We start from the raw sequence: 23,145 nt of genomic DNA on the forward strand, positions 1-23,145 counted from the left end.
AGTGGCAAAATCAATCTCATCCCATTTAATAGGTCTCCTTATGGTGACCTTAGACCTTACAAAATTAGTCTCGACTAATATAGTCTGATCCGATGTATCATATAACTTGCATCAAGGATTTAAAGTAGTTAATAATCTATAATAAATTCTGTATGACAAACAAATAAGTTCAGATCCAGGCGCATAATTATAACCATGCGTTTTCACATTTAATGTTAAAGCATCAAGTATATTTACGTCTGTCAAAGACAATTATAAATTTAGCTGATTATTGAATTAAATTGGACCATAAGCCACAGTGTATTCAATCAAACCCATTAGAGACTGTCTGAAATTTAGATTTCTAGCATCTTTAAGTGTTGCTAAAAATGTCTCTAGTAACCTTTTAAGAGTTAGGGGTTTAAAGGCAAGTTGAACCAATCCAATATGCATAAAATTATAATGATTCTTATGCAAATTAACGTCTCTCTTATTTAATAAATGAATAGATTGTTCAGAATAAATTAATGTTAAAGACTGTTCAGTTTTCTTTATCATTTGTTTAGAAAAAAACTTTATCAAACCAACCATAATCATAAATGGTATTTATATCAACTTTTAGAATAGTTCACTTGTTTAACCATTCAAGATTTTGAGGTATGTCTACCTCTTCAAGTTGAGTACTCTTAGTACCTACATCTACTAATCCGAGCGGCCATCAAGACCTATAAGTTAATATCGAAAAACAAAACCAACCGAAATATATAAGAATTTCATATAGCTTAATAACTGTATGAAAGTTTTTATCCGAACAAGGGGCCTGTCAGAATTTAATACATACTTCAATTGAGCCCTTGTGTGTAGCAGTTCTAACCGTGAAGAAGGGGTGCCCTTTTTTTCAACTTTAATGAGCTTAAATATTCACAGCTCACTAGACGTAATCATTAATACAAAGCCAACAAAACCAGTACCAAATTCAACTGTACCACTATTTTAGAACCAAGACAGGAAAATATAGAAAAATTCCTATATATTTTGATAGAGTCTGGTTCTTTCATGGCTATTATACAAGAGAAGTTAGATCTTCAGCATAGATATAAAAATTATTTAGCTAGACATAGTCATGATCGAAGAGAGAGAGACAATATCAAAGAACTCAAATTAAAAGAATAAATAACTACCTTAATTGGCCAGATGCAAGGACCGAATAGTTATTAATGGCAAACTATTATTCCAAACTTGAGAATATTATATAAGAGAGATGAAGAACTAGAGAGAGAGCCTTTGGAGAAAGAAAAAAAGAAAATTAAAAGCTTCTTCCTTCCTTAACAAATGAAGGGACCTATTTATAGAAAAGAAAAAGAATCTAGGAATAGTAAAATAGGTCCCACATTCGGGTCCCATGCACAGTGGATCTACTGTGTAGGAATCTTCCAATAGTACTAAGGGTCCCACATCCGGGTGCTATGCACAGTTAATTTACTATGCAGGCATCTGGGAATAGTATATCATATTTCATTCTTCCCTTTTAATTTTTTAAGAAATTCCTCCGTTCTTACAATGGCATCTTCTGACAGAGGTCTATCTGAAGGGATAGGTTGTGAGTCCTCAACATCTTCTTCAGCGATATCATTATGGGTTATACTCTTCATTGAAGTGTCTGATTTGTCACAAATATCAACTGATTGCATCAGATTTTTTCAGACTTTTTAAAAATAGTTTTCTATCATTTCAATTTTTTCATCGTCATGTACATCAATTCTCCTTGAAATATGTTTTAGTGAATTTTCCTCGATAATATTTTGTCGAGGGGTGGCTGAATATTTTTGAAATTTATTTTGAATAGAGTCCAAGAGTTCCTTTCCATGCATTATTTTTATTTTGGGATCCTTTCTCATTAATTTGTCCCAAAAATTATTATAAAATACTTTGTATAAACATGGGATTTGTTCTCTTGTGAATTCAAATTCCAAAGCCCATTTATGAATCTAAGGAATAGAGAATTCTTGGAAGAAATACATTTTATCCAAATTGCAGACATGATCTGCATGATATAATGCATTTAACTGAGGAGAGACTTTGGCCCTATTTGTATAACTTTAAAAATGGGTATGGAAATATCTGAATAGTTAGACCATGATAGGACCTCTAATTTAAAAACCAATTTGGTATTGGTTCTGCATAGGTCTTTGCACATACCTTTATAAACTAAATATGCTTATGTCTATCATTATTATAATAAAGGACTTTATCAAAGGCCTGAATGTTGTCCCAATAAATGAAATATATTTTGGAACCTTTGAGCAGTATCTACTTTTCTATCATAGTGGTCATTCCCCAATCTTCTACGGATATAATCCGTTTAATAACAATATTAGAGAACTTATAAACGCTCTCTTCATTATTATAACTAGAAAAATATTTACATTCTGCACTCCTAGTGGTACTGAGAAAGGTTTCATAATAAGTGTGGGTTTTATATGACTCACCCGAAAAATATAAATTATTTATCAAATATTTGTGGAGTATCATCCATGGTTCTTTCCACCTCTAAATCTTAGAATACTCAATAAAAAATATCATTTCTTTATTTTTTAGCCTTTCATAAGGCTTGGTGTCATCATTATTTTTTGTAATTGAAGAAAATATATCACTTTGCTCAATTGTCCGTATAACGGACTATCTTCTGGGATATTATCCAGATGGATAGAAGTAGAGGATTTGCCTTTCTGCAATACCTTGGAGTTTATCAAACTTCTATTTCTCATTTGTATAACTGGGGAATTAGATGAGGATCTGTATGACAATCCCTGCAAATATGATCTATTTGGGGATGATCTTTCCCTTCCACAGGAGGTTGATCTTCCTCCTAATCTGCCCTGTCCTTTTCCTCTGGCCATCTTCTATGGAAGGTCAGTAGCCATACTGTAAATAGCACCATCAATCAGATATTTCCAAATTGTTCCAGTCAATATCTCTAATTTTTTCATAATTAAAGGAAGAAAATTCTTCTTCAACCATATCATGGATGACTTTATCAATTATGAGATTTTGAATGTCTTTGTATAACGGAATTATCTTTAATATGGTAATCAAAGTTTTTCAGTAAGAAATGATGCATATAAATCCATTCTAACTAAGGTATACCCTAAATAAGATATTAGGAAGGGAATTATCAATTCCTTTTTATACTGAATATCAAATCAAAAGGGGCTAATTGGGCTTGTCACCTTGCAAATATTAACTTTGAAGCATCATGTTTAAAATCTTTATCAAACATATACTTCACAGATTAAGCATTAGTTTTTATCAAAAACTTTTGATTGTAAAGATCATCCTGAAAATTTAGAACGCATTTAACAATAGTTAGCATTTCATGAGCTACCGTAGCATATTTTCTCTGACTATCAGTTCATTTATCTAAATGAAATCTTATTAAGTATTCAGTTTTATTATGGGGATTAACTTGTTTCAATATTCCACCATAACCAATATTAGATGCATATATCTCAATGATTTTTTGTCAAGTAGGATTTGCTAAAGTTAAACAGGGTAAAGTTTTAACACTTTGCTTAATATGTTTAACATGATTTGTTTGACTATCCATCCATGATCCTTTATAATCCCTTTTTAGCCTATTGTATAACGAGGCTAAATCACGACATAATTCTCATAAAAGGGAAAAATGTAATTTAAGCTTTCCAAATATCTCTGCAATTGAGTCCTATTAGTTATAACATCAGTAAATTTAGAAGCAAAATCAATAGATCTCTGAATGGGAGTAATCTTTCCTTCACAGATATTATATCCTAGGAATTGAACATCTATTTGAAATAAACTCATTTTTGGCTTAGATATCACCAAACCATTTTGTATCATAATTTTATTAAAAATATCAAGATGCCTGATATGTAATTCAAAAATTTTAGAGAACACAAGAATGTCATTAATATAAATGATGATAAAATCTACATAAGGATTAATACATCTTTCATTATCTTCTAAAATTCTTATGGGACATTTTTCAAACCAAACGGCATGACATTCCATCCATATTTCCCAAAAGAAACATTAAATACAATTCTATAAGTATGCTCTTTAAGCATTTGAATCCGCCGATATCTAATTTCAAATTGATTTTTGAAAATATATTGGCGTCATATAAACGAGATAATAAATCCTTTTTATTTGGAATAGGATACCTAATCCATTTTAAATGTTTATTCAAAGATTTATAATTTATCACCAACCTGAGAACACCACGTTCTTTTTCTGCTGCGTTATTAACCAAAAAAAGCAGTAAATGACCAAGGATTTTTTGAAGGCTTTATTAAACCCTTTTGTAATAGATTATCCATCTTTTTTTTGCAGAATTCAACTAATTCAGCATTCATTTGACAAGGTCGTGATTTCGTTGGGATATCATCCAAACAAAAATTATCTTTATAAGGAAGAGTAATAATATGTCTTTTACGATTCCAAAAATCCCTGAGGTTATCATCACTAATATCAACAGCCAGTTGTTCAGAAATAAACTTAATTTTTTTCCTGTACCTTAGCAGATTTCATTGTATCATAAATATTCATGCTAAGTAATTCAAGTTGTAAAAAATTAACATGTTTTTGCTTCATATCAGTTAAAGCAATTAATATCTCTAGTTACGGGGTCTGTAACAAAAGAATAAGATATTTTTTTATTTTTGTAAGTAGCAGTAAATCCTTTTGCATCAATACGAGTATAAGTATAAATAGCATTTATAAAAAGAGTTTCAAGTATAATTGAAGGGTATAACTGATTTTTTACCAAAAAGAAGAAATGCAGTATGCATACTTTATTCTGGAAAATATTAGTGTTTGGCAATTTATACTCTATATCAAGAGCATTTGCAGATGCAGATTTAACTACATGAGTAGTTTTATGAAAGTATTTTGTAGGGACTAACCCTTCCTGTATGCAGCTAGCATCTGGTCAACTATCAATCATAGCAATATTAGTTACTGAAAAATAATTATCAATCAAAATAGTATATTTAATATACCATTTATGAGCAGTAAGAATTTGCATCATTCCCAAAAAATAAGCAAATCTTAAATCAAGGGAATTTTGAATATCATCTGTATCACTTTCTTTGGAAATTTTTTCTTTTCCTTTGGAAATCTGTTCTACAGGAGAAATATCTTTCTCAATTTGTGAAATTCTGTGATCACAAATCATTTGATTTTATTTAAGTAATTTAATCTCTTTTTTTAAGTTTTCAACTTCAATTTTTAAATCATCAAAAGAAGTATCTTTACCAGGAGCATAACTTATAGCATGACGTCTATTAACCTCTGATATAGAATAAGGCATAAAATAATTATTATTAGCATTTTTAGGGGTAAAGGTATGGTTATCAACAATTTTAAAAGTACTGGGTTTTGAACTAGTAGACAAATTAATAATCATTTCCCATAGTTTCTCATCCAAAACTTATTTCAAAAGTTCTAACACATTATCAGAAGTAATGGTTTGAATATTTAAATCTTCAAAATGGACTGCGAGTTATAAAATGCATCATCACAAATGCAGGTATCACCTTGGCAATCAGAACAAGCATTAGCATTATCACTATTTGATAATTTAGGCAACTCAATATCATTTTCTGATTCAGATTCAACATTATAATCAGATGCCAAACCTAGGGTGTATAACAAACCATAAACTTGATCATGCACATCATCAGCAAGACCTAAAGATTTAAGCTTTTGAATCTTACAATTTAGAGCAATATGCCCAAAGTTACCACATTTGTAACACTTAATCTTAGCAAGATCTCGCTTTGACCTATATTTTGTAAATCTAGTAGATTTCCTATAGGCTTTTCAAGTTTTACGCTCTTCTTTGGACCTATGTCTAGATCTATATTTTATATTAAGCTACTCACTTTTGGAATATCTATGTCCTTTCTTCTTAGAAGTGAAAGTTTGTTCAGTTATACAAAACTGTGTACAGAAATCTCCTATCTGAGATTTTTCTCTAAGCTTATCAAGCTTAAGTTATCTAGACAATTTTAACTCATTACACAAGTTTAATCTTTCTTGCGTACAAGCTGCTATCAAATAACCATAGGTGTAATTTCCCCAAGTAATTTCGCCAGAGGAACCTCTAAGAGTTTTTCGCACTCTTTCAACAAAAAATGGAGGAAGCCCATCTATAAACTTAGTCTTCCAATGCTCATACCGATTTTCAGGTAATTCCATAACCCAACTTAAAAAGGTGTCTTTATACCACCTAAATTCTCCTAGTGTCTTACATCTAAGCATATTTAAGAGAGTTTGAATATTTTCATACTGATTGGTAAATCTACCATCAAAATATTCTAAAATTGTAAGAACAAGTCTATAAACAACAACTTCCCTATTTGCAACTAGGGCTCTTTCTAGGTTATCATGCCCTGGTGCAGTAGCTACAACATTAAAAATTAATTGTCTTTGTTCAGGAGTCAGAAAATTGTCCTACCATCCATGAAGTTAGCCAGTAAAACCAGCAACTATCATTTTACAAATAAATTTATTTGTTCTATTAGTTTAATTACCATTGGCTTTCCATACCATTGAATACATCATACTGCCTATACGAGGATTGTTAATTACCTCTCAGTTAAGTCATCAAGATTTCATTCATAAATATCATCTCAGCTATAAGACGTATTAGTCTTATTCCAATCTCTTTCCTCTATCAGAACATCTTGATAAGTGGGTCACGGATAGTAATAAGTTTGCATGTGGGGTAAATCGGCATATCTGGGATTTTTATCCGGTTGTTTGTAATCATTTCTGTAAGCTTATTAAGCTTTAATTTGGTTTGATTTTTCAAATCAGGAGTAGATTCTAGTCTATCAACAAAGGTATTAGACAAATCAATAGGTCTAATATTTAAACCAAAAAGCTTTTTATCAAGAAGCTATTCCAAATCATACAAAGGCGATTTAAGTTGGAATCCTTCAATATCAGGGGGCATTTGAATACTGGTTTAAGCGTCAAATATTCTGTCTTACTTTATAAATAAGAAATAATGTCAGTAGAGTTTGGACTAATACTCAATTTATTATCAAATCAGTTAACTCATCGAGCTTTTTATCATAAGAAGAAATATGCTAAGACTTTCACATATAAGCTCAAATAATTATTTTGAGAAATCAAATTATTAATTTCTGCAACAGTTACCTTAACAACTTCATTATCAATGAATTTTTTAAATGCAGAAAATGTAATACCAATATTATTTGGTAATATAAAAGGGCCTTTGGGAGGGTAAATAGTTTTAACAATGTTACCATTACCATCTTGATATGATCTTTCAAGTACCCTAACATACAATGGCAAGTACGTGGTGATAAACCAAGGCACAAAATACATAATTTGATTATCCAATGCACACGTTTGATAGAATTCTTGAGAAATATTATTCATCTCATCAGGACTATAAGTCTAATAAAAATAAGTTCAAAACTGGTTCCGTTTCTTCTAAAAAATTCTTTTTTAATATAATTTCTTGCCTGGGATCCACGACTAAAATTAATTTGGTGTGGAATCATTAAATATCATTAGGATCAAAGTTTATTTTAAAAGAAGTAGGAGTATCTCTGTCAGAGATATTGCCATTAACTTGAACAATATTTGTTCGAGGATTGACTTTAACTTTCTCTAGAAAACTTGTAGAAGCTGAGTATATTTTATGCAAAGAAGTTGCAAAACTTCTAACTGGACCATATAATGGTTCTATAGGAGAAATATGGTGCATAGAAGGCAATATTTTAGGCATAGAGAATGAATGTCTATTATAAACAGTCGACCTTTCATTGAATTGAATACAAATCCTACCATCCAAATTTTTAATCACGTGCGATAATTCAATATTAGTTAAATGATTAGTGACTTGATTTAGCGATATAACCGAATTTAAGATCCAGGTTGTGAGAAAATCAATCTCATCCCATTTAATAGGTCTCCTTGTGGTGAACTTAGACCTTGCAAAATTAGTCTCGACTAATATAGTTTGATCCGATGTATTGTATAACTTACATCAAGGATTTAATATAGTTAACAATCTGTAATAAATTCTGTATGATAGATAAATAAGTTTAGATCCAGGTGCATAATTATAATCATGTGTTTTCATATTTAATGTCAAAGCATCAAGTATATTTGCGTCAATCAAAGACAATTGTAAATTTAGCTGAGTATTGAAATAAACTAGAACATAGGCCACAGTGGATTCAATTGAACCCATTAAAGAGAAATTCAAATTTCTAGCATCTCTAAGAGCTGCTAAAAATTTCTCTGGTAACCATTTAAGAGTTAAGGGTTTAAAGGCAATTTGAACCAATCCAATGTGCATAAAATTATAATGAATCTTATGCAAATTAATATCTCGCTTATTGAATAAACGAATCATTTGTTCAGAAGAATTTAATGCAAAAGGTTGTTCAATTGTCTTTTTCATTTGTTTAGAAAAAAACTTTATCAAACCAACCATAATCATAAATGGTGTTTATATCAACTTTTTGAATAGTCCACTTATTTAAAAAGTCAAGATTTTGAAGTATATCTACCTCTTCAAGTCGAGTACTCTTAGTACTCACATCTCTCAATCCGCGCAGCCATCCAGGCCTATAGTTAATATAGGAAAATAAAACTAACTGAAATATATAAGAATTTCATATAGCTTAATGACTGTATGGAAGTTTTTATCCAAACAAGGGGCCTATCAAAATTTAATACATACTTCAATGAACCCATGTGTCTAGCGGTTCTAACCGTGAAAAAGGGGCACCCTTTTCTTCAACTTTAACCGGCTTAAATATTCACGACTCACTAAACGTAGTCACTAAGACAAAGCCAACAAAACCAGTACCAAATTCGACTGTACCACCATTTCGGAACAAAGCTAGGAAACTATAGAAAAATTTCTTTATATTTTGATAGAGTCTGGATCTATCAAAGCTATTATACAAAAGAAGTTAGATCTTCAGCATAGATATAGAAATTATTTAGCCGGACATAGTCACGACCAAAGAGGGAGGGACAGTATTAATGAAATCAAAATAAAATAAGAAATAACTACCTTACTTGGCCGAATACAAGGCCTGAATAGTAATCAATGGTAGAATTTTTTTTAAAACTTGAGAACATTATACAAGAGAGATAAAGAACTAGAGAGAGAGCCTTTGGAGAAAGAAAAAAAAGAAAATTAAAAGTTTCTACCTTCCTTAACAAATGAAGGCACCTATTTATAGAAAAGAAAAAATAATTCAGGAATAGTAAAATAGGTCCCACATCCGGCTCCCATGCACAGCGGATCTACTGTGTAGGAATCTACAAATAGTACTAACGGTCCCATATTCGGGTCCCATGCACAGTGAATTTACTATGCAGGTATCTAGGAATAGTATATCATATTTTATTCTTCCCTTTTAATTTTTTAAGAAATTCCTCCATTCTTGCATTGGCATCTTCTACAGAGGTCTATCTAAAGGGATAGATTGTGAGTCTTCAACATCTTCTTCGTCAATATCATTGCTTGTTATACTCTTTATTAAAGTGTTTGATTTGTCACAACTATCAACTGATTTCATCAGATTTTTTTGAAATTATTCCAAATAATTTTCTATCATTTCAATTCTGTCACCACCATGTACAGCGATTCTCCTTGCAATGTCTTTTAGTTAATTTTTCTTGATAATATTTTGTCGAGGGGGGACTGAGTGTTCTTGAACTTTATTTTGAATAGAGTCCAAGAGTTCCTGTCTATGCAATATTTTTATTTTGGGATCCTTTCTCATTAATTTATCCCAGAAATTATTATAAAACAGCCTGTATAAACATGGGATTTATTCTCCTGTAAATTAAATTTTGGAGCCTATTTATGAATCCAGGGAATAGAGAATTTTAGGAAGAAATACATTTGATCAATTTTATCCAAATTGCAGATATGATCTTGATGATATAATTCATTTAACTGAGGAGAGACTTTGGTCCATTCTTTGTATAACTTTAAAAATAGGTCTGACAATATCTGAATAGTAGGACCATGATAGGACCACCAATTTAAAAACCAATTTGGTATTGGTTTTGCATAGGTCTTTGCACATACCTTTATAAACCAAGTATGCTTGTGTATATCATTGTTATAATAAAGGACTTTATCTAAGGCCTGAATGTAGTCCTAATAAGTGAAATATTTTTTGGAACCTTTGAGCAGTATCTACTTTTCTGTCATAGTGGTCATTCCCCAATCTTCTACGAATATAATCCATTTAATAATAATTTTAGAGAAGTTATAAGCATTTTCTTCATTGTTATAGCCAGAGAAATATTTGCATTTTGCACTCCTAGTGGTACTGAGAATGATTTCATAATAAGTCCAGGTTTTGTATAACTCACCCAGAAAATATAAATTATTTATCAAATATTTGTGGAGTATCTTCCATGGTTCATTCCACCTCTGAAACTCAGAATTCTCAATAAGAAATATCATTTCTTTGTTTTCTAGCCTTTCCTCAAGCTTGGTGTCATCATTATCTTTTGTAATTGAAGCAACTGTATCACTTTGCTTTGAGCTGCTAAATAAGCTTGGAATTGTTCGTATAATAGACTATCTCCAGATATATAGAAGTAGATGATTCACTTTTCTGCGATACCTGAGTTTATCAAACTTCTATTTCTCATTTGCATAACAAGGGAATTAGATGAGGATCTATATGACAATCCCTGCAAATATGATCTATTTGGGGATGATCTTTCCATTTCACCGGAGGCTGATCTTCTTCCTAAACTGCCCTGTCCTTTTCCTCTAGCCATCTTTCATGGAGGTTCAGTAGCCATACTGCAAATATCACAATCAATTAGATATTTCCAAATCGTGCCAGTCAATATCTCTAATTTTTCATAATTAAAGGGAGAAAATTCTTCTTCAACCATATCATGAATGACTTTATCAATTATGAGATTTTGAATATCTCTTTATAACGGAGTTACCTTTAATATAGTAATCAAAGTTTTTCAGTAAGAAACGATGTATAAAAATTCATTCTAACTGAGATATTCCCTAGATAAGAAATCAGGAAGGGAATTATCAATTCCTTTTTTATACTGATTATCGAAATCAAAAGGGGCTAATTGGGCTTGCCACCTTACAAATATTAACTTTGAAGCATCATGTTTAAAATCTTTATTTAACATATACTTCACAGATTAAGCATCAGTTTTTATCAAAAACTTTCGATTGTAAATATCATCCTGAAAGTTTAGAATGCATTTAACAGTGGGTAACATTTTATGAGCTACCTAGCATATTTTCTCTGACTATCAGTCTATTTACCTGAATGAAATCTTATCAAGTATTCAGTTTTATTATGGGGATTAACTTGTTTTAATATTCCACCATAACCAATATTAGATGCATCTGTCTCAATGATTTTTTTCCAAGCATGATTGAGTAAGGTTAAACTAGGTAAAGTTTAACACTCTGTTTAATACGTTTAACAAAATTTGTAGGACTATCTGTCCACGATCCTTTATAATCCTTTTTTATCCTATCGTATAACGGGGCTAAATCACAAGATAAATTCTCATGAAAAGGAGAAATGTAATTCAAGCTTCCTAAAAATCTCTACAATTGAGTCCTGTTAGTTATAACATCAGAAAATTTAGAAGCCAAATCAATGGATCTCTGAATGGGAGTAATCTTCCCTTGATAGATATTATGTCCTAAGAATCTAACATCTATTTGAAATAAACTCATTTTTGGCTTAGATATCACTAAACCATTCTGTATCACAATTTTATTAAATATATCAAGATAATTGATATGTAATTCAAAAGTTTTAGAGAACACAAGAATGTCATCAATATAAACGATAATGAAATCCATATAAGGATTAAATATATCATTCATTATCTTCTGAAATTCTGATGGGGCATTTTTCAAATCAAATAGCATGACATTCCAGTCATATTGCCCAGAAGGAATATTAAAAGCAGTTCTATAAGTATGTTCTTTAATTATTTGAATCTGCCAATATCTCAATTTTAAATCAAACTTTGAAAATATATTGGCATCGTATAAATGAGATAAAAAATCCTTTTTATTTAGAATAGGATACCTAATCCATTTTAAATGTTTATTCAAAGGTTTATAATTTATCACCAATCTGGGAACACCGGGTTCCTTTTCTACTACGTTATTACCAAAAAAGTAGTACATAACCAAGGAGATTTTGAAGACTTTATCAAACCCTTTTGTAACATATTATCAATCTCTTTTTTTTTGCAGAATTCAACTAATTCAACATTCATTTTACAAGGTCATGATTTCGGTGGGATATCATCCTCACATAAATTATCTTCATAAGGAAGAGTAACAATCTCCTTGTGGTGGCCTTAGACCTTGTAAAATTAGTCTCATCTAATATAGTCTTATCCGATGTTTCATATAACTTACATCGAGGATTTAAAGTAGTTAATCTGTAATAAATTCTGTATGATAGACAAATAAGTTCAGATACAGGCGCATAATTATAACCATACGTTTTCACATTTAATGTTAAAGCATCAAGTATATTTGCATCAGTCAAAGATAATTGTAAATTTGTCTGAGTATTGAATTAAACTGGACCATAAGCCACAGTGAATTCATTTGAACCCATTAGAGACTGTCTGAAATTCAGATTTCTAGCATCCCTAAGAGCTACTAAAAATGTCTCAGGTAACCTTTTAAGAGTTAAGGGTTTATACAGGATCTGAGGGGCCGACGGTAATTCGCGCGACCATTTAGACCTATAAGTTAATATCGAAAAACAAAACCAACCGAAATATATAAGAATTTCATATAGCTTAATGACTGTATGGAAGTTTTTACCTAAACAAGGGGTCTGTCAGAATTTAATACATACTTCAGTTGAGCCCATGTGTCTAGTGGTTCTAACCGTGAAAAAAGGGTGCCCTTTTCGTCAACTTTAACGGACTTAAAGATTCATGGCTCACTAGACGTAGTCACTAAGACAAAGCCAACAAAAACAGTACCAAATTCGACTGTACCACCATTTTGGAACCAAGCCAGGAAACTATAGAAAAATTTCTTTATATTTTGATTGAGTCTGGATCTTTCATGACTATTATACAGGAGAAGTTAGATCTTCAGCATAGATATTAAAATTATTTAGCCGGACATAGTTTTTCATATAAGTTCAAGATTAGAGATATTAAACTGGTTAAACCTGTAGCTTAAACCCTTTCCTTTAAGATCAATGTAAAGTTCCCTTTGTTGAAAAATAAATGACTAATTAGAAAAGAAAACTGAAAAAATTTCAAAGAGTAGTCAACAAGTGTATGGGTTATATTTTTCTCTACAAGTGTATTTGATAAATATAACATGATAACACGCGCAACACGCAGTCAGAAACTAGTAACTAATATATGTATGGGTTATAAGGGGATTTATATATTAATAATTGATGCATGAATAACTAATTCTATTAGCTGCAATACTAAACTTTGTGATACCTACTTAACAGTAACTAACAACCAGTTAACCACACAACCCCCACCCCACCCCAAAAAAGTAAAATAAAATACTAGCAACTAGACGACCATCATTATTTAACCTTCTTTCAATTCGTTTGTTGTGTAATTTATTGGTTCTACCACTAAAAATATCATTCAACATTAATCATTATATCATGAGACGAGATATGCGTTAAAAGAGATATTTTGGATGCACAGTCTTTGATCTGCTACGTAGTCAAACAATAAATTGACCATTATAAATAGAAAACTTCTTATTTCATTTGCACATTATTCATAATTTTTATCATACCTAAAATTCTCAATCCACGTTTTCCATGGCGATGTATCAAGGAGTTTCCTATTCAATGTTTCTATAAAGAGAAAGGCGAGTTGGGTTCTTTATTTTATGGAAGAATAATAAAATATTAGTTATTTTTTTTTTTTTTTTTGAGGAATGAATAAGCACAGATAAAGAAAGAAAAAGAGCATGGCAAAGGCGATAACCGCGGAGTAACAATGAGATGAATTTGAAAAAGGTATGAGATTACATAGGAGAAAATTATCATGATCAATTTTAATTCAAAAAGAGATAAGAAAAAGAAAGGTAGCTAAACAAGCAAAAGAACAAAAGATAAAAATAGGAGATTCGAAAAGTCGAAGAAGGTAATGAAATTTTGATTTTAAAAAATCTTTGTATTGCTTTATTTTAATAATTTTTTAAAAGTATCCATGACAAAAAGACAACTTTCTAAGCATCAAAGAGCGTAAGAAGAAATAACTTTCTCTTTCAGCGTATGTTGGGTGTTTGCTAATCTGAGCACTCTCCAATGGCTCGGGGACGAAGGCCAAAGCTGCCACCAGAGCTTCTACTTTGGGGAATGGGGGAAATCGAAACGACCTCCAGGAGGAAGATGATCTCATTGACAATGATGGCTTTCAATGGCCTACTCTATGATTTCCGCAATCAGGGTAAAGGACAACTCTGGGCTTAGCTGAACATGGAATCATGGACCAAGTTGTTGATAAGCCTTTGTTAACAACATAAACCACTGGAACAATAGCTTGGGGTTCATATCTTACGCAAAATAGCCGTGAACAGGCTGAGAAAAGGGATGGGGCAGACATGGTAGTGCCGATAGGCGATAGAGCACGGGCTGGCTCTTTGACGGAAATAAGTTAGCATCTAAGGGTGTGTTTGGTAGGAAGGAAAATGTTTTTGATGAAAAATATTTTTTTAGAAAATGTTTTTATGGAGAAAAAAATTGGTTTCATACTTATTTTTTTATGTTTGGTTGGTGAGTGAAAAATATTTTTTGAAATATATTTTCTAGTGCTTGGTTGGTGAATGAAAATATATTTTTCAAAAAATACATTTTAGTGTTTACGTAAAGTAGAGAAATAATTTTATAAAAATAATTTTTGAACCCAACATTTTTTTTTTAGGTTGTCTTCAATATGAAGGAGGTAAACATGTTCTAGAAAAATAAATTGTTTCTTACTTATATATATCCTTATGTTCGTTATGCAAGTAGGAAAATGATTTCTAAAAGTACTTGTATATATTTAACAAAGAACAATGAGAATGAATAGGAAAATAAAGGTGGGATAAGAAAAATAAATTGAAACTTTTTTAAAAAATAAATTTAAAAATTGAATATTTTTTTTGAAGGGAGGGGGTTGGTATGTGGGTAATGGGGTCAAAATAGGTGGTAGGGGTGGGGTAAGAAAAAAGCTTTAATCCTTTTTTTTGGTAAAAAATCATAATAATATATATCTTTAGGGTGGGAGTAGGGGCAAGGTAGGGTGTGAGGATGGAATAAGAAAAAATTAAAAAAATTTAAATAAATAAATCTAAATAATTTAATATTTTTTGGAGTGAAAGAGTGGCTGGTAGGGGTGATGGGGGAGTCGGGTAGAGGGTGGGGGGTAAGAAAAAAGTTTGAATTTAAAAAAAAAAAAAATTGGAGAGGTGCCTGGTAGGGTTTGGGGTTGGAGTAGGGGATAAGGTAGAATTTTTCTTAAAATAGTTAAAAATAAATTAAATATGTTTTCTGGTTAGGTGGGGTTGGGGTGGTAGGGGATTGGGTGCCGGGTAGGGGTGGGTGATTTTGAGAGTTGTATGAACGTTTCAACTTGAAAGTGATGTTGAAAGAGAGTTTTCTTAAGTTTTGAAGGTCAGTCATTTTCCTTAGATTTGAGGAAAATAAGTTGATTTGAAAAATATTTTTCAAAATATTTAAGCCAACCAAACATGAGAATTCTGAAAAATATTTTTCAGAAAATGTTTTTCTTCATACCAAACACATTGAAAAGTAATGTCTCCTATGTATGTACAACAGTAATGGAAGACGAGGAAAATTTAGTTCATCTAACAAAAGAGAATTTAGAAGCGGGAATGTAAAATGGAACACTGCTTCTATACTGTATGTAATAGGGAATACTACATCAATTGGTACTATTGAATGATTTATTGTTGGACAGTGAAATTATGTGGCTTAACCTAATGTATTGTTCCATAATGATGGTTATTTTATGATGTAATTTAATACCACAAAGGAAAGGGATGAGGTCCTTTTCTCTGGTCCATACACTATGTTTAATCTGATTATTAAATTCTGGACTACTAATTTTAGCTTTAGGGAGGAGATATTGAAGACGATACCATTGTGGGTGAAATTACCCAATATTCCTTTAAATTGACGGAGTAAAGAAGGGCTTAGTAGGATAGGATGTGAAAATCAATGTGTGCTGATGAATGCACTACCAAGGCAGAACAAATTTCCTATGCTAGGATTTTAGTTAAGATGAATGTGAAAAGATCCCTCCCAAATAGTGTGAGAATTTATGATCCCACTAGTCAGGTAATTGATCAACTAGTTGCTTATGACTGGAGGCCACTGCCCTGTCAAACTTACTATTAAATTGGGCATTTATGTGCAGCCAAAAAGGCTTCAATAGAGGCCACACAAACCCAAAGAGCAGGATATTAAGCAACAAAAACAATGGAGTTAGACCCTGCAGTGGATAGAGCTATTGGTAATCATAAGAGGTATACATCTTTTTCACTGGAGAAGGATACACTAGCAACATACCATAAACCACCTCAGAGAGAATAAGAAACATAGTTACAAGTCAGAGGGTCGAGGAATGTCCGATACAACAAAACAAATTTAATGCCTTCACCTTGCTTGCTAGGGAACTTTACGGAGACAACAATGCAGTGAAATTGCAGGCTATACATGATGTAGGAGTGGGTACTAGTAGACCCTGTATTCCAATGATTATCAAATGATAGTCACATAAAATGTTAGAGGATCAATAAAGTGTATAAGTACTAAGGAGTTTAAGAGGTTTTATACTAGTAATAAAGTTTATTTGATAGTTATTATTGAGAATAGAGGAAAGGAAGGGAATGACTCTCAAATAATAAGAAGTTGGTGAGACAATGGAACTGGATAACTAGTTATATTGCAACACTAGGCGAAAGGATTTAGGTCCTACAAAATTAAGTTTCGATTGATTTTTCAGTCATTTCTTGCCTTAGGCAGTATATCTCTATGAAACACTTAAAAAAATTCAAGCTAAGATTAGAATAATAGTTCAACTACATGAAGAACTAAATCTCATATTTTTGGTAGTATGATAAGTGACATGGACATGAATTATGGTCACAAGTAATTCCTAAATTTTAGCCAAGTTGAAACATTCCTTACTGATTGATTTCTTGTGAAGAATCTTTCTATAGTCAGCTTCAAATGTGTATAAATCCTAGATTCTAAAATATTTTTGAGCTCAAGACTAAACAAATAAAAGGTCTTTGTCTTCTTTCCAATACATACAGTTTCACAATAATCCAAATTAGGGGCTAAGAGTTATGATCATTTTAGTAAAACACTATAGCAGTGAGATAGTACGAATGAAACCATAATCATGTTTAGATTTTATGACTATACCATTTATTCATCTGCATGAAACAACCACAAAAAACTGAGAGTTGTTCCTTCCAACCATGAAAGAGTACCACGATCTTGTTTAGAAACTGATATGTCATGATTTCACGACACTTTTGATGCTTAAAATAAGGAAACTATGCTAAGTCAAAGACTTATTTATGTGGATATGATGTAGTGGTTGTAGTTTTGTAGGAAATTAGAGTTTAGAAGTGAATTAAGGAAAACAAGAAGAATCTGGATAAGTATAGATAATATACACTAGGCTACAAGACGTTGGATCATAATACAACTCGTAGCCTCATTCATTGTTAGTCCAGCAAATGCATGGACTTGGAGAATATAAATGTCAGTTGACCTCGATCACAAACTATGACTTGTTGGATTACATTACGAGTCGTAAGGAGTAACCATCATGAGAGGAGATGTCAAAGTCTTGAACATGGTTAAGGTAGTTATAGTGATAATGAGGGCATGCTACGATTCATTAGTACACATGAAAAGTCATAGCATGAAACCGCTATGACTCCAGTTAATTTCAAAACCATGAAAAAATCAAGGACAATCAGAGTACGCCATAAGGCTATAACTCGTAGGATTGCTTGACAAATTATCATGAGAAGTCATCCTAAGCAGATAAGAAAAGTCCTGAAGGAATACACAAAGGTATCAGTGGAAATGAGTCACACTATGACTCGTAGGGTGACTAAACGAGCCATCATTAGTGAAGAAGAGAAGCAGGCAATGGATGGAGAGAAGATTGTCTATGAGTCATTATCAGACTAGACGACTCGTTGTCAGAGACGTAGCCACACCGACCTTGTACTTTGAATTTATTTAGGATAGGTTTTATTTTTGTCTATAAATACCCAATATGGGTTTATCTTTTTAGTTGATATTCTATTATTACTTTTAAGACATATTGTTGGTTTTGCAAGTATAGACATTGATTTTAGGGTTTTAATTCAAAGTGAGATCTTGGAGATTTTCATATTCTTACTATAAGTTCATGATTATGTTTTCATATTAGATTTCCTTGTGTGTTCTTGAAATTATGAGTAGCTAAAAACCACAACTAAGGTTGCGGGAACCAAGAGAGATTAATAAAGTAGGATTCTTAATACATAGTGATCTTTAACTGGTGTTCATGTGCTTTGATTATTTCCTTAGGTTTGAAAGATTATTGATGGTTTGTAACATTAGAACTCGCCAAATCTATATCCTGGATGAAACGATAAATATGGATGGTAAGAAGGGAACAAATAACAAAGACTTGGAGCTATCAACCTTCACTTAGTAGCTTAAGGTGGTAATTCAAGATAGATATCTGGGATCAAGATAGGGGTTAGTAACACAGGCTCAGGAGAAAAGAAAACTTACTTGAGGATACTACTTAGACAAGAGCGTAAAGTTTTGTTTAAGTATACATAAAGTATCTATTCTATATACCAAATGCGGGGAGGAGTCCCGAAGTGCAACAAATCGATGGAGTTAAGAAGTTATTTGGGGAACAAAGTCCTTTTCACATATTGATTACAAATCTAATAAATCAAAAACTGTTACTACTAAATTATTTATTTAAAAATCCCCTTCTTTTATTTGAAATTGTTATTGATTTCCTCAACATATATCTTGATTGATATTTTGACCTATTCTTTATGGGATCGACCCTAACTTAGTTAGGTTCTATATTTGATCAATGATTGTTTTATGTTTTGTATAGAGGTGTACTTTGGGCGACATCAAATTTTGGTGTCGTTGTTGGGGACTATAGTTATGGAGTTGATTTGAGTATGTTTGTTGAGGTTATTCACTGTTGTTTCTTGATTTTACTTTTCTATTGTTTTTAGGGAACATACTGGTGTATATCCAATACTCATAAGGCAATCCCCTAATTCCATTTGATATGGATCTTAAGAGAACTGTGAGACACAATCGAAGAATGGTGAACAAAGGAGTTCATGATCAAGGGGCCTTGCTTGAGAGCATTTATGATGACCCAATAATTTTGAATCAGCCACTATAACAACATAATGGTCAGAAAATTGTGGAACAAGTCACTGCTCGATTGATGGCTGAGAAAAATACTAGGTAAGAAACTGCTAGACGGGCAGCAGGGGAAGAGAGAGTGAGATAAATTAATGTAAATTATATAGCTGCACTTGATGAGAGGGACGAACAGAGAAGGAATAAGGGGAAACAACCTCTACAACAGTATCTCCCTCACTACGAAGATCTGAAAGAAAACTTGGACTATTTAGAGTTGATTGAGATAGGTGATATCATTCTAGAAGAACTACCTCCGAAACAAAGTTTGACATCATGTTGCGCCCAAGCGCATGCATAAGTGTACGTTGCCTTATAAGTAATAAAGTGGCCCTTTTACAAGCCAAGTATCGATCCCATAGGGACTAGTGTTAAGCAACTATCATATTTTAGTTCAACTATCAAGATTAGAATGTTGTAACGTAACCAAAAGAGCTTTGAAATCTATAAACTAAAAGTAAAGTAAACAGTGCGTAAAGTAAAGACTTAAGACAATAAATGGATTAAAGACCAGGTTCAAGGAACTTCAAACAATCATAATATGCTATTGAACTTCATTCATTAAATTGCTTATCTTGGTTATTGATTCATAGGGTTTATCACACGATCATGATCTCCCGACCTCTAATCGTCTACCTAACTTGGACATTACAACTATATTATTGAGCGGAGATGTAATAATCCAATTAAGTGCTTAAAGCTATCATCCCATATATGAATCAAGCAAGGATTCTTGGTACATCCCTGTCCTAGATGCTACTTCAAATTCCTTATTTCATAAAAGAATAAGAACCTTCTCTACTTATCCCCATGTTCTATCTTCCTATTCCCCCTCTCGAGATCACAAGGTCGACAATACATCTATTCTAAGGATCGTGAATCCTTAAAAGAGTTAAAAAAAAAAAAGATAAATAAGCAACCAAATATGATAAGAAATCTAAAAAAATTTAATTCAAAGAAAAAGTAAACATGTTCTTGGCCTTAACCCCGAAAAGGGGGAGTTTACCCACTAATCAACATAACCATAATCCAAATACTTGAATACATGATTCAATTTATTAAAAAGCTAAAGTTAATGAATATAAACCCTAAAAAACATGTGTAGCATCCTCCTTAAGATTCCAAAGACGTCCTAAAAGTAAAAGTACAATGTGTTACAAAGTGTTCTATTTATAGTTGAGGACTTAAAGCTATGTGTGGGAAGAGTGGTGCGCCACGTTTCTTAGTCAACTTGAGAGACCAACGTGTCACTTTGGTTATTCAAGTCAAAAGAGTGGAACGTCACATTGGTTATATCATTGAGGGAGTGTTGCGTCATGGCCTAAATGTATAGTCTCACTAGAATTGCAAATTTGACGCCTATATTATTTTAAGTGTTCCTTCTTTCATCCCTTGTCTTGTAGTGTTGTTTCCACTCAATTTACAGCTTGTGTATACTTCACATATCCTCAAATCAAATCACCAAGCATCCTGCATTATCAAACATCAAATATTAGAGATCAAAACAACACAACACTCTCAATGATGAACTCAAAACACGAGCTAAGACTAGGCTTGCCCACATTTATCTTTTACTTCGTGTTTTGACTTTTGGATTAATTAACTTGCAATTTGAAAATTATAATCAAGTTTTTACACATAAAATTACACATAAATCCATTAGGAACTTATTAAACACATTAGAATCCATCAAGATAGACTATAATTACACCTAACTCAAGCTAGTAAAACTAGTTTTAACGTGTAGACTCTAAATGATCCATTTGAACCCAAACCTATTTAAAAACACCTTTAAACATTGTAATCACAAACTTGGAAATTTATATGCTTATTTATATAAACATAAACACATAAAGCACATGAATTGTCCATAAAACAAAGCTAAATAAGCTAAGATACAACACTAAAGTGCATAAATACACCCAACATCACCACCCCACACTTAAAGCCTTATTCGTCCTCAAACAGCTCTTTACTATAAGAATCATAAGATGTGGATACTCTACACTCCTATTATATGCAAGACACTCAAGATAGTATCAAAATGACTACAGAGAATGGAAGTTTCTACACTAAGCATGTTATGTACACAATTGACAATTTAAGAATACTACTCCAAAACTTCCTAGCCTCAAGAATTGACTCACCTAATTGGAAAATTGATACATATTGTTTAATCAAAGACATAATATAATTCGCCCAACTATCATCAAACATGTTCCCTCACAACAAGAGAGTTACCCATAATCACTCACAAAAATATAATTTATAACAGCATGGGTACAAAAATCAAATTCCACTCACTCTCATAAAGAATTCACAAGTTAAACACAATGAACCATAGGATTTCCCTTAGTGTAGTACTCCACTATTATAAGAATGTTGGATCTTAGGATTAAATAGTCCATCAAGGGTTGTAATGTAGGCTAAGGGACACGTAGAAACTACTCTGGCAGTAATAGTGACTATCTTCCCTAAGCTCTTTAATACATCACATTTTTCAATCGAAACCACTCTCTAATAACCAACTAACACCACTTTTGTCTACCCTCTTCTTTTGTTTTGCCCCATCTTATTAAGCTCATTCACATATACTTTGGTGGGAGTACAGTATGTACAACTTATTCAATTTGAAATTTTTTTTGTTCTTTTCATTACTGAACTCCCCACCACAACACATATCTTTTTTTTTGAACACTAATAACTATTACTTAGGGGCTTCAATTTCATCCTTTTCTCTTGAATTCACAACTCCTTAACTTAATTTTGTACTAAACTGCTTAGGAGCTTTAGATCAAATCAAGATCTATCAAGAAAGGGGATTAGGCTACATATGAGGTTGTCAAAGAAAAAGCTAAAGGCTCAATGGGGTTAACTAGGATTATGCTCAAGGGTAGGTAAAAATAAGGTATAAAACAAGGCTATCAAAGAAATGCCTATATCATCTCCTAAACCTACACTCTTTATTTTATTTTTCATACACACCAGGTAAGTTCTAGCATCAAATGCAACAAAGAATGTACTAACATCCCACATCACACATGGCACATGCCCAACTCAGTAGGATCATTATAGACTCTTAACCAACAAGTACAAGATTTATAATCTTGAGCCTAGGAGTCTAAAAAGTAGTCATTCACACAATCAACATGCTATTTACAACTAACACACTTTCATCATGTAACTAACTATAGCACCAACAAGAACATTTCACACTTATTCCTAACATAAAAATTTAAAATTACCCTAAAATGGGAATTCTCCCACCCCCACTTAAAAATTTACTTTTTCCCTAAAGTATACTTAAAAGTAGAGATAGAAATACTACCTAAGCCCCCTCATCCTTGCTAGTAGCATATTCATACATCAAAGGGGTCCAGGGGACCCCACACTCAGTCTTTGCCATGCTCTTATCTCAGGTTTTCCAGTACTCACACTTCCCATCAACTTGTGACTCAACAAAACAAAGACTAGTAAAGTAAAAACTAAAAAAAACTAAATTTAAAACAAACCTTAACTTGGATTGCCTCCTAATCAATGCTTTATTTAGTGTCACAGCACGACCTAATCTCTGACTCAACCATTTTCTTTCATCCTCTTTCTCACACTCGGACTGTATCTT

This window comes from Capsicum annuum, chromosome 11 (genome assembly GCF_002878395.1).
Source record: "Capsicum annuum cultivar UCD-10X-F1 chromosome 11, UCD10Xv1.1, whole genome shotgun sequence".
Classification (NCBI taxonomy): domain Eukaryota; kingdom Viridiplantae; phylum Streptophyta; class Magnoliopsida; order Solanales; family Solanaceae; genus Capsicum; species Capsicum annuum.